A 16902-nucleotide genomic window follows, 5' to 3' on the forward strand; every position below is an offset into this window, starting at 1 on the left:
GATAAGGCAAGACCAATGTGGCTGGGCAGAGATCATGTCCAGAGGGGATTGTCAATGCCATTGATCAGCCAGGTTGCTTCAAAAAGTATCAATGTCTGGGCCCACTCCCACTGGCTTTTTGACTACCCATTTAGTGCAGAATGGGTGAATAAGATGGAAGAAGTTTATGAAGGTTGTGGGTCACCTTGCCAAAATCTTTGAGCCACTTTGATATTTCTGGAATGTGTGTTCATACTCTTAAGAAGAATCCCTGACATGGCACGACACTCACCTGCATTGTTAAAGAGGGCAACAGGAAGGTTTTGAAGCCTCATTGGTGGAGTCTTGAATCTCCATGAAGTAAATAACTTAATTAGCAATACTTTTTCTACCACCTTAAAAGGGAATTTCAGATTTTTAATATCTTTTTTTAAAAAATCTTCCAAGCAAACTACAGTTGTGCTCAATGAATAGAAAGTACTCACAAACAACTGGAATTCAAGAGGTCTAAACCACCAGGGAGGAAAAAAACCCTATCCAAAGACAGATCACGCTGTCGAGAAACATCATGCCTGTGATACTTTGTACATTGTTTCCCTCATGATTTAGAAGCCATGCTTTGAAAAAAAAAATGAGATAATATAAAATTAGACCTCCCTGTAGCAAATCATTAAATCATGAACATCTGGATTAAAAGCTCTGTCCTATCACTGGCAGGCCCTCCCTGCACACATTTTCCCCCTTTCTGAACCTTAGCTGCTGTGTTAAGAGATGAATGAGATACTAATTGAAAGTATCAGTGACCAAGCCAGGCCTATAGTACCTAGAGAGTATTGGTAGGTAAGTGCTTACTATATCCCTGTAAGTTCAGTGTGTTAAATTTATAATATCAAATCTGCATCTACTGTAAGATCATTTTCTCTAGGTTTTACTTAAGATTATATAGTGGAAATTTTATAAGGACTTTTAAAAATTCATCTTTTGTAGAGCCAGAGGCGATGACCTATGCCTGTATTCTGCAGCTATGTGAAAGTAGAGGTAGAAAGATGATCTGAGGCCAGACTGAGCAAAAGGCAGGAGGAGACCTTATCTGAAATGTCAGCATTTGAGGCAGGGGGGAAGGAAGAAGTCAACTGGTAGAACACTTGACAGCCTCAGTTCAAACCCCAGTACTACAAAAAAGAAAAATGTGTATCTTTCCTAAAGTTAACAAGCCGAGCCCAGGGAAAATGCAGAGGAGTTTCCCAGACCCTGTTGAGTGTGATAGTCAGCACTTGGCCTCTGCCAAGGAAGGAGGACCTAACTACCTTCTTTCCCAGTCATCAACATCCTTACACTATATCCAAACTACTGAAAAAGACAGGAAGTGAGACACCTAATTTAGTTAAGACACATAATTGGGCTACAGAATGATGTTTCTGGATGTGTATGTTGTATAGTGATAAAATTGGTGGCGGGGTAGGGGGCAGCAGTTACATATTCATTCATTACTTGATGTATGTTTTTTTTTTTTTCCTGGAGTTCATTTCAACATATGATCAGAGCCATATATGCATTGTGCCTTTGTGTTCCTCTCCTACGAGCATTTTTAACTTTAGCCATACAGCTATGTAAAAGGTTGTCAAAGTTATTTTTCCTCTCTAGCTCTTTATCTCTCCCCACTCTGTATGCATAGCTTCTCTCGATGTCACCTAAGTGAAATCATGCAGGATTTGGCTTTCTCTGCCTACCTTACTTCACTTAATGTCTTTTCCCCTGACTCATCAACTGCCACAAACACCCAGACTTCATCCCTTTTTATGGCGGAATAGTATTCTGTTGTATATACACACTACATTTTCTTCCTCATCCACTTATTCAAGACCATTTCCCCTTTGCTCCCCTTCAGCTGTGCTGCAATGCCATGGATATAAATGGTGGCAATGAGTGGTCAGGAGTGCAAGAGGGGGGGCGCATACCCTGCTAGAGGGAGAGCAAGCAACAACTGGTAAATTTTAAGCCACATTTAGAGATAAGGATGGACAGATATGGGCCGGGGATATGGCCTAGTGGCAAGAGTGCTTGCCTCCTATACATGAGGCCCTGGGTTCGATTCCCCAGCACCACATATACAGAAAATGGCCAGAAGTGGCACTGTGGCTCAAGTGGCAGAGTGCTAGCCTTGAGCAAAAAGAAGCCAGGGACAGTGCTCAGGCCCTGAGTCCAGTCCCCAGGACCGGCCAAAAATAAATAAGAATGGACAGATAAGGAATACAGAAAGGGAACCCTTTGTTCCCTTTTCCCTGTTGTTGGGGATGTAAACTAGTCAGTACAGAAGTCGAGTTACCACAAGAAAAACAAAAATACAAGATTCAGCTCTTACATTGCTAGGTATGTGTCCAATCGGATTGTCATCTGTATGTTAAAGCATGTACTGTATATCGCACCAGTAATCACAATAGCAAAGGTAGGAAAACACACCGTCCACTGACAGATGAAAGAAAATGTCCACCAAGCACCTGTGGCTCATGCCTGTAATCCTATCAGGAGGCTGAGAACACAGGATCATACATAGTTCAAGGCCAGATGTGCAGAAAAGTTCTGATACTCCACCTCCAATATCACCAGCAAAAAAAAGTCAGGTTGGAGGTGTTTCTGAAGTGGCAGGCTGCTAACCACACAAGTGCAACTCTAAATTCAAACCCTGTTACCAGCAAGAAGAATAATGTGAATATTAAAGCACAATGGAATATTAGTTAGCACAAAAAGTGAAAATCTGTCATTCCCAACCACGTGGATGGAATTGAGGACATTGTACTATGTGGAATAAAGCACCAGAAGATAACTAGGGATTTTTGTTTGTTTTGTTTTGTACTGTTCCTGAACATATTTTGCTCAAGGCTAATGCTCTACTACTTTGAGCCACAGCTCCATGTCTGGCTTTTTGGTTGTTAATTGGAAATAAGACTCACAGACGTTCCTGCCCAGAATGACTTCAAACAGCAGTCTTCAGATCTCAGGTTACTGTGTTACTAGGATTACAGGAGTGAGCCGCTGGCACCCAGCAAATAATAACTGTGTTCCTATGTATGGAAAGCAACAGATTGATCTGGAGGTAGAGAACAGAAGACTGGTTACCAGAACCTGAGAAAAGTGTGGAGGGAAGAGATAGAGCGTGGTTAGTTAGAAGAGCTGGGGAGGAGAAATGACTTCTAATAGTCTATACTACCAAAGAGTACCTGGATGATAACTGAATATTTCAAAATAACTAGTAAAGAGGATTTTGCACATTCCTAACCAAAAAGTGATACATTTTTGAAGGCAATGCATTTATGTATACATATTTGGCTGTTAGACATGATATATACATATGATATCTATGCATTAACATATCACACCATGCGCTATCCATATGGGGTTAACATATATCAATTAACAATGAAAGTAAGATGGATTGAAAGATGATTAAAAATTGGTTTCATTGTAACACTGCTTAGTTAAATAAGCTTGAACATATTCAATGTAGTTTCTTTTTGATGATAAACTATGTAAACCAAACTAGCCTTAAGCTCCCTATTTTACCCCAAGCTAGCCTTGAAGTCTGACCTCCAACCTTGGCCTCTTGAGTGCTGGGATTACAGGCATTCACTGCTGCTCCTGGCTCAACCCTCATGTTTATGGCTTCTGTTGAATCAATTCTGGACTACAAGGAAGAGTTGTTTGTGCCACCAAAGCAAGGTTACCTGGGCCCGTTAGTGCTGCCTCAGAAGCCACAGACTGGCTGTTTCCTGTTTAGCAACACACTATTAATTTTTCCCAAGGTCTTTTAGTGACAAAAGTAACATCTTAGGTCTCCCAAGCCACACAAAGTAGGGATTCCCAGAGGCTAGCGAGCCCATCAACGTAGACAATAGTGTCATGCAAGGTTGATGGTTGGCCCAGGAATCAACATTGCAGTGTTTCTGACACAGGCAGGTAATTCTCTGATGGCCATTTTCATTACCAGAATGTAGCATCATCCTCTGAGTTACCATTTCAAATGTGGGCCAGGCATCTGGAGCCCCCATTGCTGGAAGGAAGTGCTCTCTGTGATCAGCGATTAATTATACTCCGGGACTAATTAGTTCTCCATTGGCTAACAGCTGTTCAACAGGAAACTCTACAATGCAAGGATGGAGCCCTGCTCTCCAAGTTGAGCACACTGGTACGTGTTATTTCCAGAAGACATCTGCCCAGCGGGCCCTTGTGTCCCGTTCTAATTATCCCAGCTGCTGAGACAGTCTCGAGACCTAAGAGCTATGAAAATGAGTCAGGGCAGAATCAGTGCACAATAGTGTTATCCACAGTGAACCTCAAAACAGCAGCACAGATACTGTTTAGGAAGTGAGCTTGGCCTCATGCTTGAGATGGGTTTGGAAGAGGCAGAATGAGAGTCTAGTATCAGCTCTACCTCTAACTAGAAACCATGGTGAACATCTTAACTTCCCAAAGTCTTCTGAGGACAGTGTTCAACCCCTGTGGCAATTAGCTAACAGAATTCAAGGTCAGCTCTGAGCATAGTATGTGGCCTCTAGGGGCCACTCTAGGACTCTTAGCTGGTTTTCAGATCACAAATATTGAGTGTTCACCCTAATCAAGGAATGACTGGTTCTGGGAGTACTACAATAAATAGAACAGACATGGTCCTAAACACTGAAAATAAAATAACTGGTGAACCAATGTATGCAGAATCAGTGGTATTAAGATTAAAACATGAGTGGGTTTTTTTAAGTCTTTAAATGATTGTATAAGAAAGTTAAATTTTAACCTGTCCATCTATGTGTCCTTTGCTTCTTGATATCATTTGATGCTCCTGTGTCATTTGAATATGAGTTTCTATAGTTTTTCTAAGCTCACTGCTTTGCTTTAAAAAAAAAAAAAGACAGAGTAACAAAAAATAGGAGAGTAATTTATCTGTCATCTTCCCATCTTCTAGCAGCCAAAGGTTTGTTCCATGGAACACTAGCTAACCACCTTTCCCAGAACCACTAAGCAAGAACCCTGCCTCACCGGCCAAGCCAGGAGGCATAAGTCTTCTCCAGGGCAGGGCCTTTTAATATTAGGTTAGAACAAATGGCCAAAGGCCTAGGTTCCGGTAGAACGCTTCCGGTTTGGAAGACAACCCTGTAGAGTTTAAATGATACAAGACAGGAGAACTCTTGATTTGGGATTCCAAATCCCCACAACTACTATTGGCATGAAGCTTTGCTTTCTAGAAAACAGTCATTTTTGTCCTTTTGTTCAGAAAGTAATAGCAGCTGGTAAATTCTAAGTTCCTCCCCCACCACCAGCAGCCATCCTAAATTTGTTAGGATTGTGCTGAAATCAAAGAGACTGCCACATCTGCTTGATTATAGAGGCTGCATCTGAAACCCCACCCCACTCTATAAGCCCATGATCCTGAAGAGCTCTGATCAAGGTAATGCATGTGCAGGCTTTGCAATCTGGAAAGCTCCACAAACATAGTTACAATAATAACAGCACAGCTTCCTCAGACAGAAGAGTCCTCCTTTCTAACGATGAGATGTTAGGCCTTAATTTGAAAGTCAATTTCAGCAAGGCAAGAAGATGCAATATAGTTAAGGTTGATTTCTGGGGGGGAGTACTACCAGCTTAACAGCACTCAAGGATTGATTCCCTTGAAGGAAACTGCAAGCAAAACCAACTTCCACACACTCCTGAAACTTTGTCACCGTGGATGGTCTCCATAAACATTCACAAAACAGCGTATTTATACAATCCTTGCAATTATTCCTTCAAAAAGTATTACAGCTGGGCGCCAGTGGCTCAGGTCTCTAGTCCTAGCTACTCAGAAGGCTGAGCTCTGAGGATTAAGATTCAAAGCCAGCCTGTGCAGGAATGTCTATGTGACTTTTCAATCAGCAACAAGCTAAACTCACCGCAAAGCTGTGGCTCAAGTGGTAGAGCTCTAGCCTTGCACACGAAAGGTCAGTGACAGTGCCCAGGCCCTGGTTTAAGCCCCAGGATTGGCACACACAAAAAAGAGAAATATAAGGAATTAGTGAGTAGCAAGGAAATTAGGTCTTGAAGAATGGAAAGGGGTTTTGTTCAACAGGTGGCAGACAGAAAAACAAAGAGGATAGAAGCAAAGGTTGTTAAAGGAAGAAGATAACATAGGCAAAGGCCTGAAGGTGATAAGAAACCAGGTGAATCTGGAAATCCAAATCTAAGGATGCAAAGCCACAGGAGATAGGATTCACTCTTAGGTTGAGAAGTCTCACTGGCTTTACTCTGATCTCCTGCTCAAGCCTCCTAGCATATAATACAATAACCAACTGTACGCTCCCATACTTACCAACAACATCTTGAGAGACATTTCTGCTTTGAATAAGACCACGTGTGGTCGTTATATGCCAACAAGAAAGGTACAGAAGAGATAGCTAATAACCCTTCCCAGAAGTCCTTGTATAGAGCCATCACTTCTCTCTGTCTGGCTCCAGCTGGGCTTGCATAGAATTCTTACTACCAAAGAATCCCAGTAGTCCACCACCACTCCTGGGGCCACAGTGGTGTCTGACCCCTTTGGAGCACTCTGGAAAATCACGTCGAATAAAGAAATAGCAGTTTCCAGTGTCCTACTTAACACTGACCTGCTGACAAAAGCACTGTGGCCAGGAATGTTGGCCAAGGGTAAATAGCAGCTGTCTCAGCAATAAATTTTTCAGGAATTTCTCAATTATCAAAAGATCACCCTTTGTCTTGATTCTGGTTAAATGTAAGAGCCCAAATAATTAAGCACTTCATAATCTTTGTTTGTTTGGTTTTGTTTTTGTTGCCAGTCCCGGGGCTTGAACTCAGGGCCTGAGCACTGTCCCTGGCTTCTTTTTTGCTCAAGGCTAGCGCTCTGCCACTTGAGTCACAGCACCACTTCTGGCTTTTTCTATACATGTGGTGCTGAGGAATCGAACCCAGGGCTTCATGTATATGAGGCGAGCACTTTACCACTAGGCCATATTCCTAGCCCCTTCATATTCTTAATCAATGTCTAAGAAAAATGGAACACTGGGTAAAGAAAATGTGGTGGTGCCTATACACAATGGAATGCAACTTGACCATGAAAACACAGGGTGAAATCCTGTCCATTGTGACAACATAGGCAGATGTAGAGGACATTATGTTAAATGAACTAGGACAGGCACAGAAAGCCACATACTGCTGGGTCTCAAACATGGAATGCGTAGAAACAGTACAAGGTGGCTACTAGAGGCTGGGAGAGGCTGGTTCATGGGTACAATCGATGTGTTGTAAGTGAATTAGGATGACTACAGTTAACAATAATGTTAATTCCAAAATCACTACAAGAAAGGAGTTGTTTTCTGGGTGGTTTTTTTTTTTTGTTTGGACATTTTGTTTTGCAGTTCTGGGGGTCAAACTCAAGGCCTTGGGCATGCTGGGTAAGGGCCCTACCACTGAGCTAACATTCCCAGCCCAGAAGACAGCTATGTGAATGCTTTCACTGCAAAAAAAAATAAAACTAACAATGTGGTGATGGATATGCTAATTACCATGACTTGTTCATTACATAATATAGATATGTACGGTCATCACACTATACCCCACAAGTATGTACAAGTATGTGTCTATTTTTTTAAGTTAAAAACAAGCTCAAGCATAGTTACTTCTGCCATTTGGAGAAACATATAATAACAAATGAACACAAAAATTTTTGTCCACATACACTATTTATCATGACTAAAAGTTGTGAAATACTTTCTATGGGCCAAGCTCAACAGTAGGCATATCATGTAGATTAGCTCATTGAAGTCTCCCAACATCTCTACGAGGAACATTTTATTATGAGAGCGTGATGGTGGGAAGGCGGAGTGGAGTGGGTAGCCCTGTCTTTTGGAGGACAAAAATGTGGACCTAAAATTCCATAGCTCTTATTTTCCCAGCACATAGAAAAGCCCTGTCGACAGAATGAAACAATGCAGAAAAGAAAAGTAGAAGGAAATAAAAAGGAGGGCTCAGAATTTGGCCTAGTGGTAGAATGCTTGCCTCCCATACATGAAGCCCTGGGTTCGATTCCTCAGCACCACATATATAGAAAAAGGGAGGAGGGGTGCTGTAGCTCAAGTGGCAGAGTGCTAGCCTTGAGCAAAAAGAAGCCAGGGACAGTGCTCAGGCCCTGAGTTCAAACCCCAGGACTGGCAACAAAAGAAAAAAAAAGGAGGCAGAAACCGAGTGGCATGAAATTCAGTTGCCAGTTTGTGAGGCCCAAGTTCCTACAGCAACCCCTTCCTTTCTGCTTTGTCAGTTTAATTTCTGGTAAGGGATCCAATAGAATCCCCTCTCCTTGTGCTCACTTGGGTTTCCACCACCTGCAACAGCGTGCAATTAGAAACCTTGTAAGAGCTACTAAGTAAACTCCTCTTAGCATTCTAGTCCAAGCGCCATCCTCCGCTGTCAACTCTAGAATGCTTTAAAAGTCTGCGGAACAAAGTGCTGTCATGGAGGAGGCATGGAGAAAGAAGGAAAAGGAGACTGAAGGAAATGAAGGGACCGTTGGGATAAAGAAACTGGACAGGATGAAAAATTACCTCTCAGAATGTCCTGACAGAAGAGGAAGGAGACAGATAAATGAGAGACTTTTGGCAGCCAAGAAAGTAAATGAGAACCTAAGAAAGATGACATAGAATACTAAGAACAGTATTACCTGAAACACTCCGAGCAGTAAGAGCTCTTCTCAGTGACTTTGGCGATGTCAGAGGTTGTCTTTGTGGAAAAATATACTTAAAATGATCCTAAAGAAGGAAAAAGAAGAGAAGGAGTGATGAACTAGCTACCGCACTGCACATTGAAATGAAATATGGGTTATAAAGAACACTACTTCTTGATTGAAACAGGGCCTGTAACTCCTAAATGTGGCATTGTATCACAAATCTATGAAAGTGATACATATTTATCCTTCGATACAGAAGCTGTGTCATATAGAGTTTTCCCAAAAGATGATACGGTAAAGTATCCTCTAGGGGAATTACGTCAACATCCTGTTCCCTTGGGCACATAAATAAATTTATTCACAGCTACCTAGTTTGCCAGAAAATATCACCTTCAACTTTTTCTCTCCTACTTTTTAATTTTTTTTCCATTTGGTCAGCAATGTCCCCCAGGATCTCAGTGCAGTCACACGCATCCACTAACCAGGAAGCCCAGACTTCCATTTTCAAACACAACACTCTTGATCTTACCCTGAAATCATTTCTACTATAATGCCAAACAATGCTAAGTACTGCACTTCATTGTGTTCAGGAATTGTGCTAGTCTCCAAGCAGTGTGCTCTTAATGCTTCAAGCAGAGACGGAAGGGCTTTTGAGAAGATGAGGGAAGCGTAACCATTCCTGGCCAGCTATAAAGAAAGAATCTTTGGTCATGCTACCAGATCTATTTGCACCTGAAATATGTGAAAATACTTCGAAAAGGAACTCCAGGCTAGATGTGGCAGGACATACCTGGAATCCCAATATTTGGCAGGCTGACGAAGATGACAGGTTCAAGGACAGCCTAACCTATGTATTATGACCCTGTCTCAAAAAGAAAAGTAACTCCAAAAACACAATAACATGAACTATACATTAATAGTTCCTCCTTTCATTTGTTCATGCAGTATTGTTTGTTTCTAAGTTACACAGAAGGATTTCTTGTATAATGACATACTAAGTTTGTGGCATAATGGTACTAATTAATCTGTCCTTAAGAGGTAAAGACATTGTGGAGATATGTGTACCTTTCATTATCTTATTTTTTTTAATTCCAAGGGAAAAGCCAGTTTTATAAGATTAAGTCCCTACTAGGAGTACAATGTTTAACAGTGTCACATTCAAGCCTAGATTTTTGTTAATGGTCTCTTACACTTCTAGTTTACAGATTAAAAAGGCCAGTAACATGGGGTTGGAGGCATGGCTCGGTTGGTAGAGCACCAGCAGAAGAGCTGAAAAAAAGAAATAGAGAGAAAGAAAAGAATACTGAACAATTTCTAGATCCCTCTCTTAATCCACTTTAGCCTGCAGTAAATGGAATTTCACAGTCTGTGTAATCGAAACAGATACCTTGGTCTGGCTACTCAATTGCTTTCTGTGTTCTTTTAAATGAATCTTGAAACATAACAATATTAAAGTTGTCAATAGTTACAAATCTTTAAGTCTCACAAAACTCAGATTCATGGACATTTTCCCATTTAGATGAGTTGGGTATCCATTATCGCAAGGCACCTATGAGCTGGGGCTGAGTGACAGCTGCTCCTTTCAAACATGTGTGAATTTTAGGGGGATGGAGTCTCTACCACTCTCTGTTTCTCCCAACATTGAGGCTCAAGTGTCAGTTTTCATTTACCATTACCTTTATGGTGTTCCTTTTTTATAGTTGAATGACAGAAAAAAAAAAAGAATTGGAACTTATTTCTATCTCAAGAGTGGGAAAACAAAGTCTAGACTTTCTTGTGGATATTGTAGGTGTTAAACTAAACTATTTTTTTTTAATCCTCAGAAATCAGAGGCAGTGTTATTTTGGATCTCTCTCTAAGACTTGGTCTAGAGGAAGTTAGCATGCATCTGGGTGGAGAGGACAAGTAAGACCCACTATCAAAATGAGTGAGTACCATCCAGTTGCACAAGGGACCAAAATGAAGAAATAAAAGTGGGGAACTGGGATTTTCATTCTGACAGTTAAGACATCACAACCTCAGATTCATCAGCCTTTGGACTCCACATTTCTCACTATCATCCCAAGTACGTGGGCTTTCAACCTCAACTAAGAGTTATACCATTAGTTTTTCTCAGTCTGAAGCCTTTGGACTTGGCCTCAGCCATACTACTGACATTATAAGGCCTTCAGCCTGCAGAAAACCTATTGTGGAATTTTTTGGTTGCCATAATCCTATGAGGCAATCTCCCAATAAGTCCCCGGTCCTGCATCTACTTACACATCATGTGGGGTTGACTTGAACCTTTCTAGGCTTAGGGATCGCATTAGTCAGATGGTAGTAAGAAAACAATGCACACAATTGCTTTGAGGACTAAATTAATCACAACTAGGAAAGCACCACAACTGCAAGATGTTCTAATTAAGTCTAACTAAAGGAGAAAATGTGTGTGTGTGTGTGTGTGTGTGTGTGTGTGTGTGTGTGTGTGTGTGTGTGTGTGTGTATTCAGGTAACAGAGGCCAGAAGGTTTTGTCTTTGGGTTAATCTTAGAAAAAGAGAGTTCTGGGTCAGAGAGTTCTGTGGTCAAAGCATGACAAGATCAGAGACTTCCACTCCATGTGGCCTTTGCTTTGGACTTGATTTTGTTGTTATTCTCTGTGTCAAACAGTGCGAGCTGATGGCTTATCTCAGCAGGGCCCTGCAAGGCCTGACTCTGCAACCCTCTGGTCTCCTGGCAGCATCACCTGCCACAGCTGGAGAGCATGTGGACAGAGGAGGAGGAGCATTTGGATGGCAGATGCAGAGTCAGAGATCAGTGAGCAGATTCAGGCCCTGTGCCCTGAATTTAATGGATTCCAAGACAAGATGGAATTGTTGCTGATTAAATGAAAGGAAGCCCCAAGCCAGAATGTCAGAGTTGAAGCTATTTCATTGATGTCAAAAGTCATCTTGGCGCCAGCTCATCAGGAAAGAAGAGGAGCAACTCTGTCATCAGCTAAGCTTTACAGAGAAGCTTCAGCTCCGAAACTTAGTTAAGTCCTGGCCCCAATGGAAACTATCACATCAGATGGATAAACTGCTGGGTTCCATAGTTCACTGAGCCTGAAATAAGAGAAGAAGGTCAGATTCTCTCAGGGTTGGGTTACAGCTTCGCATCTCCCAGCTGGGGAGGAGCTATACATGAAAGCTAGGAACTTCCTGTTGCTATTTACCCGTTCTCTTCTTGAGGTGACTCCCACCAGAAATTTTGTGAGGTGTAACTGTCACAGGAGATCCTAAATTATTTCATCACCTTAGACATCTTAAAAGCTTGTCAAAATAGTGTTTCTAGAAGCACAAAGTAATTACAGAGAAAATGAACTACATTAAAATATAATTACCAAATGACTTTCAACATATTTGTGATAAAAATGCTCTTTATGAATGAATGTACATACTATGCTCTAACACTAAGTAGGAAATCTACTATAACTTTGAAGTATCAATGAATAGTAATGAACAGAAATAATACTTTGCACCTCTGCAGTCACCATGCTGGGGTACGAAAAAATATATATGGTTTCTCTCCCTGTTGGTAAGGCCTCGGGGTTTTACTAAGACTCTTTGTGATTTGTTGCTTGTGTTTATAATGAAAGGAAATACTTCATTTCAATTAGAAGTCTGTTTTTAAGTGATGAGATCCCTTAGGAGTCTGTAGACTTCAAACTAAAGTATCCCTATTATGAAACTATAAGAATTAATTAGATTCATTCCATTGCACAACCCTTAGTTCTCTTAGCAGAGAAGCAAATGGCCTTACTATTCAAATATCTCACTTTGGGAGGTCGAAAAAGAGAAAAATAAGAGAGGAAAAACGGGAGGGGAAGGGGAAGGAGGGGAGAGGGGAAGAGGGGAGAGGAGAGAAAAAGAGAGGATGGCAAGGGAGGGGAGAGAAGAGGAGAGAGGAGGGAAAGGAAGAGAAAAGGAGGGGATGGCAGGGGAAGGGAGGGGAGGGGAAGGGGCAGGAATGCCATGCCTGTTGTGGCTCATGCCTATAAACCTAGTTAAGTGGGAGGCTGAGCTAGGAAGATCAGAGTTTAGGTCAACCTGGGAAGAGGTAGAAAGATGCTATCTTGAAGAACAAGGCTGATAAAGACACTTGCACATCCATGCTCATTTCCCCACTATTCACAATAGCCAAGCTATGGAAACAGGCCAGAGGCCTTACTATAGATGAATAGATCCAAAAACTGTGGTAGTGATACTCAATGGAATTTTACATAGACATTAAAAAGAATAATATGTCATTTGCAAGGAAATGGATGGACCTAGAACAAATCATGTTAAGTGAAGTCAGCTAGCTCAGAGAGACAAACTGGACATGTTTTCTCTCATATGTAGAAGCTAGATCAAAATACACTGGGGCATGATAAACGACAAAGGATTCTAGGCATTCACATACGGTGAGACAAAGGGAAACTGCTCTTAGGAGATGAACACAGAGCAATGCAATACCTCTGTACCTCTGATCATATAAAATAGTGTTTATAGAAATGAATTCCAGGAAATGGAAACATGAGGTTTTGTTTTGTTTTTCAAAACAAAATAACCAAAAAAATAATAATAAAAGAACCAGCCTCCAGTGGTAACCCATGTCTGTGATGCCAGCCATACAGGAGGCGTAAGTAGATGGAGTTCAGCCTTGGTAAGAAAATTAAAAAGAGCAAGACTCCAAATCTAACTGAAAAATAACAAAGCAAAATGCAAGGTTTTGGAGGCATTGTTCAAGTGGTAGAGCATTTACCTAGCAAACACAAGACCCAGTACTGAGAAAAAAAAAATGTATAAGAATAATTATTCAGCATCTAGCATGGTAAAATTCGTAGATCCTAGAAGACACTCTCAAAGTTCAGATATGCATTAAAAATCAGTATATAATGAGTTAAAACTGATGCAAAGCAAGGACTTAGTGGAGAAGAAAGACAAGAATTTGTGGACTATATTCCATACATTGAAGAAGATAAAAACTGAATATGTTAATTAAAATAGAATATTTTGAAAGATCAGAGAAGCTGGGAATGTGGCTTAGTGGTAGAGGGTTTGCCCAGCATCCATGAAACCCTGTATTCGATTCCAATTTTAAAAATTATTGAATGTTTAAAAAATATTAAATGGGGGCTGGGGATATAGCCTAGTGGCAAGAATGCCTGCCTCGGATACACGAGGCCCTAGGTTCGATTCCCCAGCACCACATATACAGAAAACGGCCAGAAGCGGCGCTGTGGCTCAAGTGGCAGAGTGCTAGCCTTGAGCGGGAAGAAGCCAGGGACAGTGCTCAGGCCCTGAGTCCAAGGCCCACGACTGGCCAAAAAAAAATATATATACATATATTAAATGGAATTATTAAAACATTAGACACTGCAGAAAAAAAGATTTGTAAACTGAATGACATAGCAATGAAAGATACAGCAATGAAAGCTATATCAAATAAGATACAGAGAGAAAATGACTTAAAAAAAAAACCTATGCCTTTTAATGAATACAATAAACAGAAAGTGATAGATGTCACTTCTGAGGTTATGTTCCCCAAATTCTGACTTCGATTTTGCTCGCCTTCTCTTCCTTATTCTGAGCGAAGCCAGCCACCATGCTGTTATCTTCTCTGCGGTAAGACCCAATGGGAAGTTACTGAACTGCCAGGCAAGCCTGCTGAAGAGACTGCAGCCCAAACTAACACCCTGACTGCAGCCGAGGGAGAAACCTGAGCCAAGGACATCAAATTGTCTGTTCCTATACTCCTCACATAGAAATTGTCGGGTGATAAACATTAGCCTCTGAGTAGGGAGAGAACTTGGTATTGTGAAGAATAAAAGAAAGAACAAATACCTTGGTAAGCATTGGGGGAAAAGAGAGCATAAGCAAGTTTCAAATACGAAGAAGCAAGCAGGTCTCATGATACTACACACATGGAGCCACGCAGTGAAGCAAATGATGGTCACAGGAACCAGAGGTCATAGGTGTGCTTCCAGACTCAGAAGCCCAGTGATGATGTCACTTTGTAAGGCAGGCTTCCCCGCCCCTTTTCTACTGACATAAATCTTTAATCTCATCAGAACATCAAATGTAAAAAATGGCTGTTCCTTTCAAACTAGATTCAATGTAAACAACCCAAACCAGTACTACTCCATCAGCCACAACCTCCTTTCGCTAACAGTGATGCAGAGAACTATTTTGCACTAATTATTGCCAAGTCTTGATGTGCCGTCATGATAAATGACTCCTTATTAAAAACTTAGGTCTTAGGTGTGGAAAACTTCTAGCCCCAGTTCCTTGTTTCGATAGTGGCAAGCCATCCTTTTATCTGACATATTTTGTAATCATAATTTTCTTCGACATACCTGTGGAAAGCATTATTCAGTTTGTGTGTTGGCAGAGTCAAGGGCATGCAATCAGAGCTTCCTCAACTACTCTTCACTTTATCTCTCTTCATAATTAGCAGTAGCTCTCCTGTCTTGCTCTCCTGTCTCCTGTCCCTCTCCTCTAGAGCTCTTAACCCAATTCCTTTCCCTCTGAACCATCCATCACCTCCACCCCATCTTCTTGCCACTTCTTTTTTTTTTCTTTTTGCATTTTTTCCCTTTATTGTCAAAGTGAAGTACAGAGGGGTTACAGTTTCATATGTAAGGCAGTGAGTACTTTTCTTGTTCAGCTTGTTACCTCCTCCCTCATTCCCCCCCCCCCGTCACTCCCCTCCCCCGCCTTTCGTCCCCCCCCCCCCATGAGTTGTTCAGTTGTTTTACACCAAATGGTTTTGTATGTATTGCTTTTGGAATCATTTGTCTTTTTATCCTTTGTCTCTCAATTTTTATATTCCCCTTCCCTTCACTAGTTCTAATACATGTATATACAGTATCCAGGGTACTCAGATGAGATACAGTGATAGTGGGGGTACAACCACAGGAAGGGAATACAAGAGAAACAAAAGAAGCTACAGTTTCACATGGCATGTTGTAAATAATTACAACAATGATATAACACTTGTTTCCATAACGTGGAGTTCATTTCACTTCGCATCATCTTATGTGTTCATAAGGGTTTAGCTATTGGGCCCTTGTGATCCTCTGCTATGACTTGCCTAAACCTGTGCTAATTATTTCCTATAAGGGAGACCATAGAGTCCATGTTTCTTTGGTCTGGCTCACTTCACTTAGTATAATTTTTTCCAAGTCCTTCCATTTCCTTACAAATGGGGCAATGTCATTTTTTCTGATAGAGGCATCGAATTCCATTGTCTTCTTGCCACTTCTTCCTCTTAATCTGCAGCCCTTGCTACCAACAGGTACATTCCCACCAGCAATGCCCCGTCTAGCTACCTCTTTCCCTTCTCTCATCTAGATTATTTCTTGACCTCTCATTCACTCTCTGGCCCAGAGCAATTTGTGCTACTTGCCTACCGTTCTGCTAAACTGGATTTGAAAGCAGGATTGAAAGCTGGATGATAACAGGGTAGATTCTGAGTAGCTATCTATTCTGATGAGCTTACAGATGTGCCTGTGGTTCAATCATTATCTCATTGATATGCCTACTGCTTGCATGTGCCAGACATTATTCTCTAGCTGAGCCAGGAATTATAAACCCATTATGAATACAGAGGTAAGCAAAGAAGACCTAACTCCTGGAGCTTGCAGTTTAGTGTGAAAAAACAACTCCAAAAGGAAAACTAAGCATCATGAAGCAAGAATAAAGAATTTTGGTTATAAGAAGTGCTACCACAAAAATAAAACAGGACAGGGGTTCGGCAGTGCAGTGGAGGTGTGATAAATATAGTGGCAGAAGTTTCTAGGGAACCCCTAGGGCACAATGGCTAGGGAAGAAAATTCTGAAGGCAAGGCCTTGTTCTTCCCACACTCATGCTCTTAGACAAGTCATTTTTCCTCTTCATGACTTCACCGTTATAATGATTAAATGAGTTTCACACATGAAAATATTTAGAATAGTGCCTCAATTCACAGTGAGAGCTCAATAAATGTTAAGTACGACACCAACAAAGTCTGCATCTAAATCAAGAATTTATAATCAAGGCTTTGAGTCTGTGCAAATGACTTTACCTCCCAAAGCTTCAGTTTTCCCACAGGCCAAACAGGAACAATTAATTTCAGTTGCCAGAGTGAAATGAGACAGTGGTGTATATTAATCTCTTTGCATTTGTTTGGCTCTCAAGTAGTAAGAGAAAGAGTGAAATGATAAGTTTTACTAGGTCTTCT

This window comes from Perognathus longimembris, chromosome 12, assembly GCF_023159225.1.
Source record: "Perognathus longimembris pacificus isolate PPM17 chromosome 12, ASM2315922v1, whole genome shotgun sequence".
Classification (NCBI taxonomy): Eukaryota; Metazoa; Chordata; class Mammalia; order Rodentia; family Heteromyidae; genus Perognathus; species Perognathus longimembris.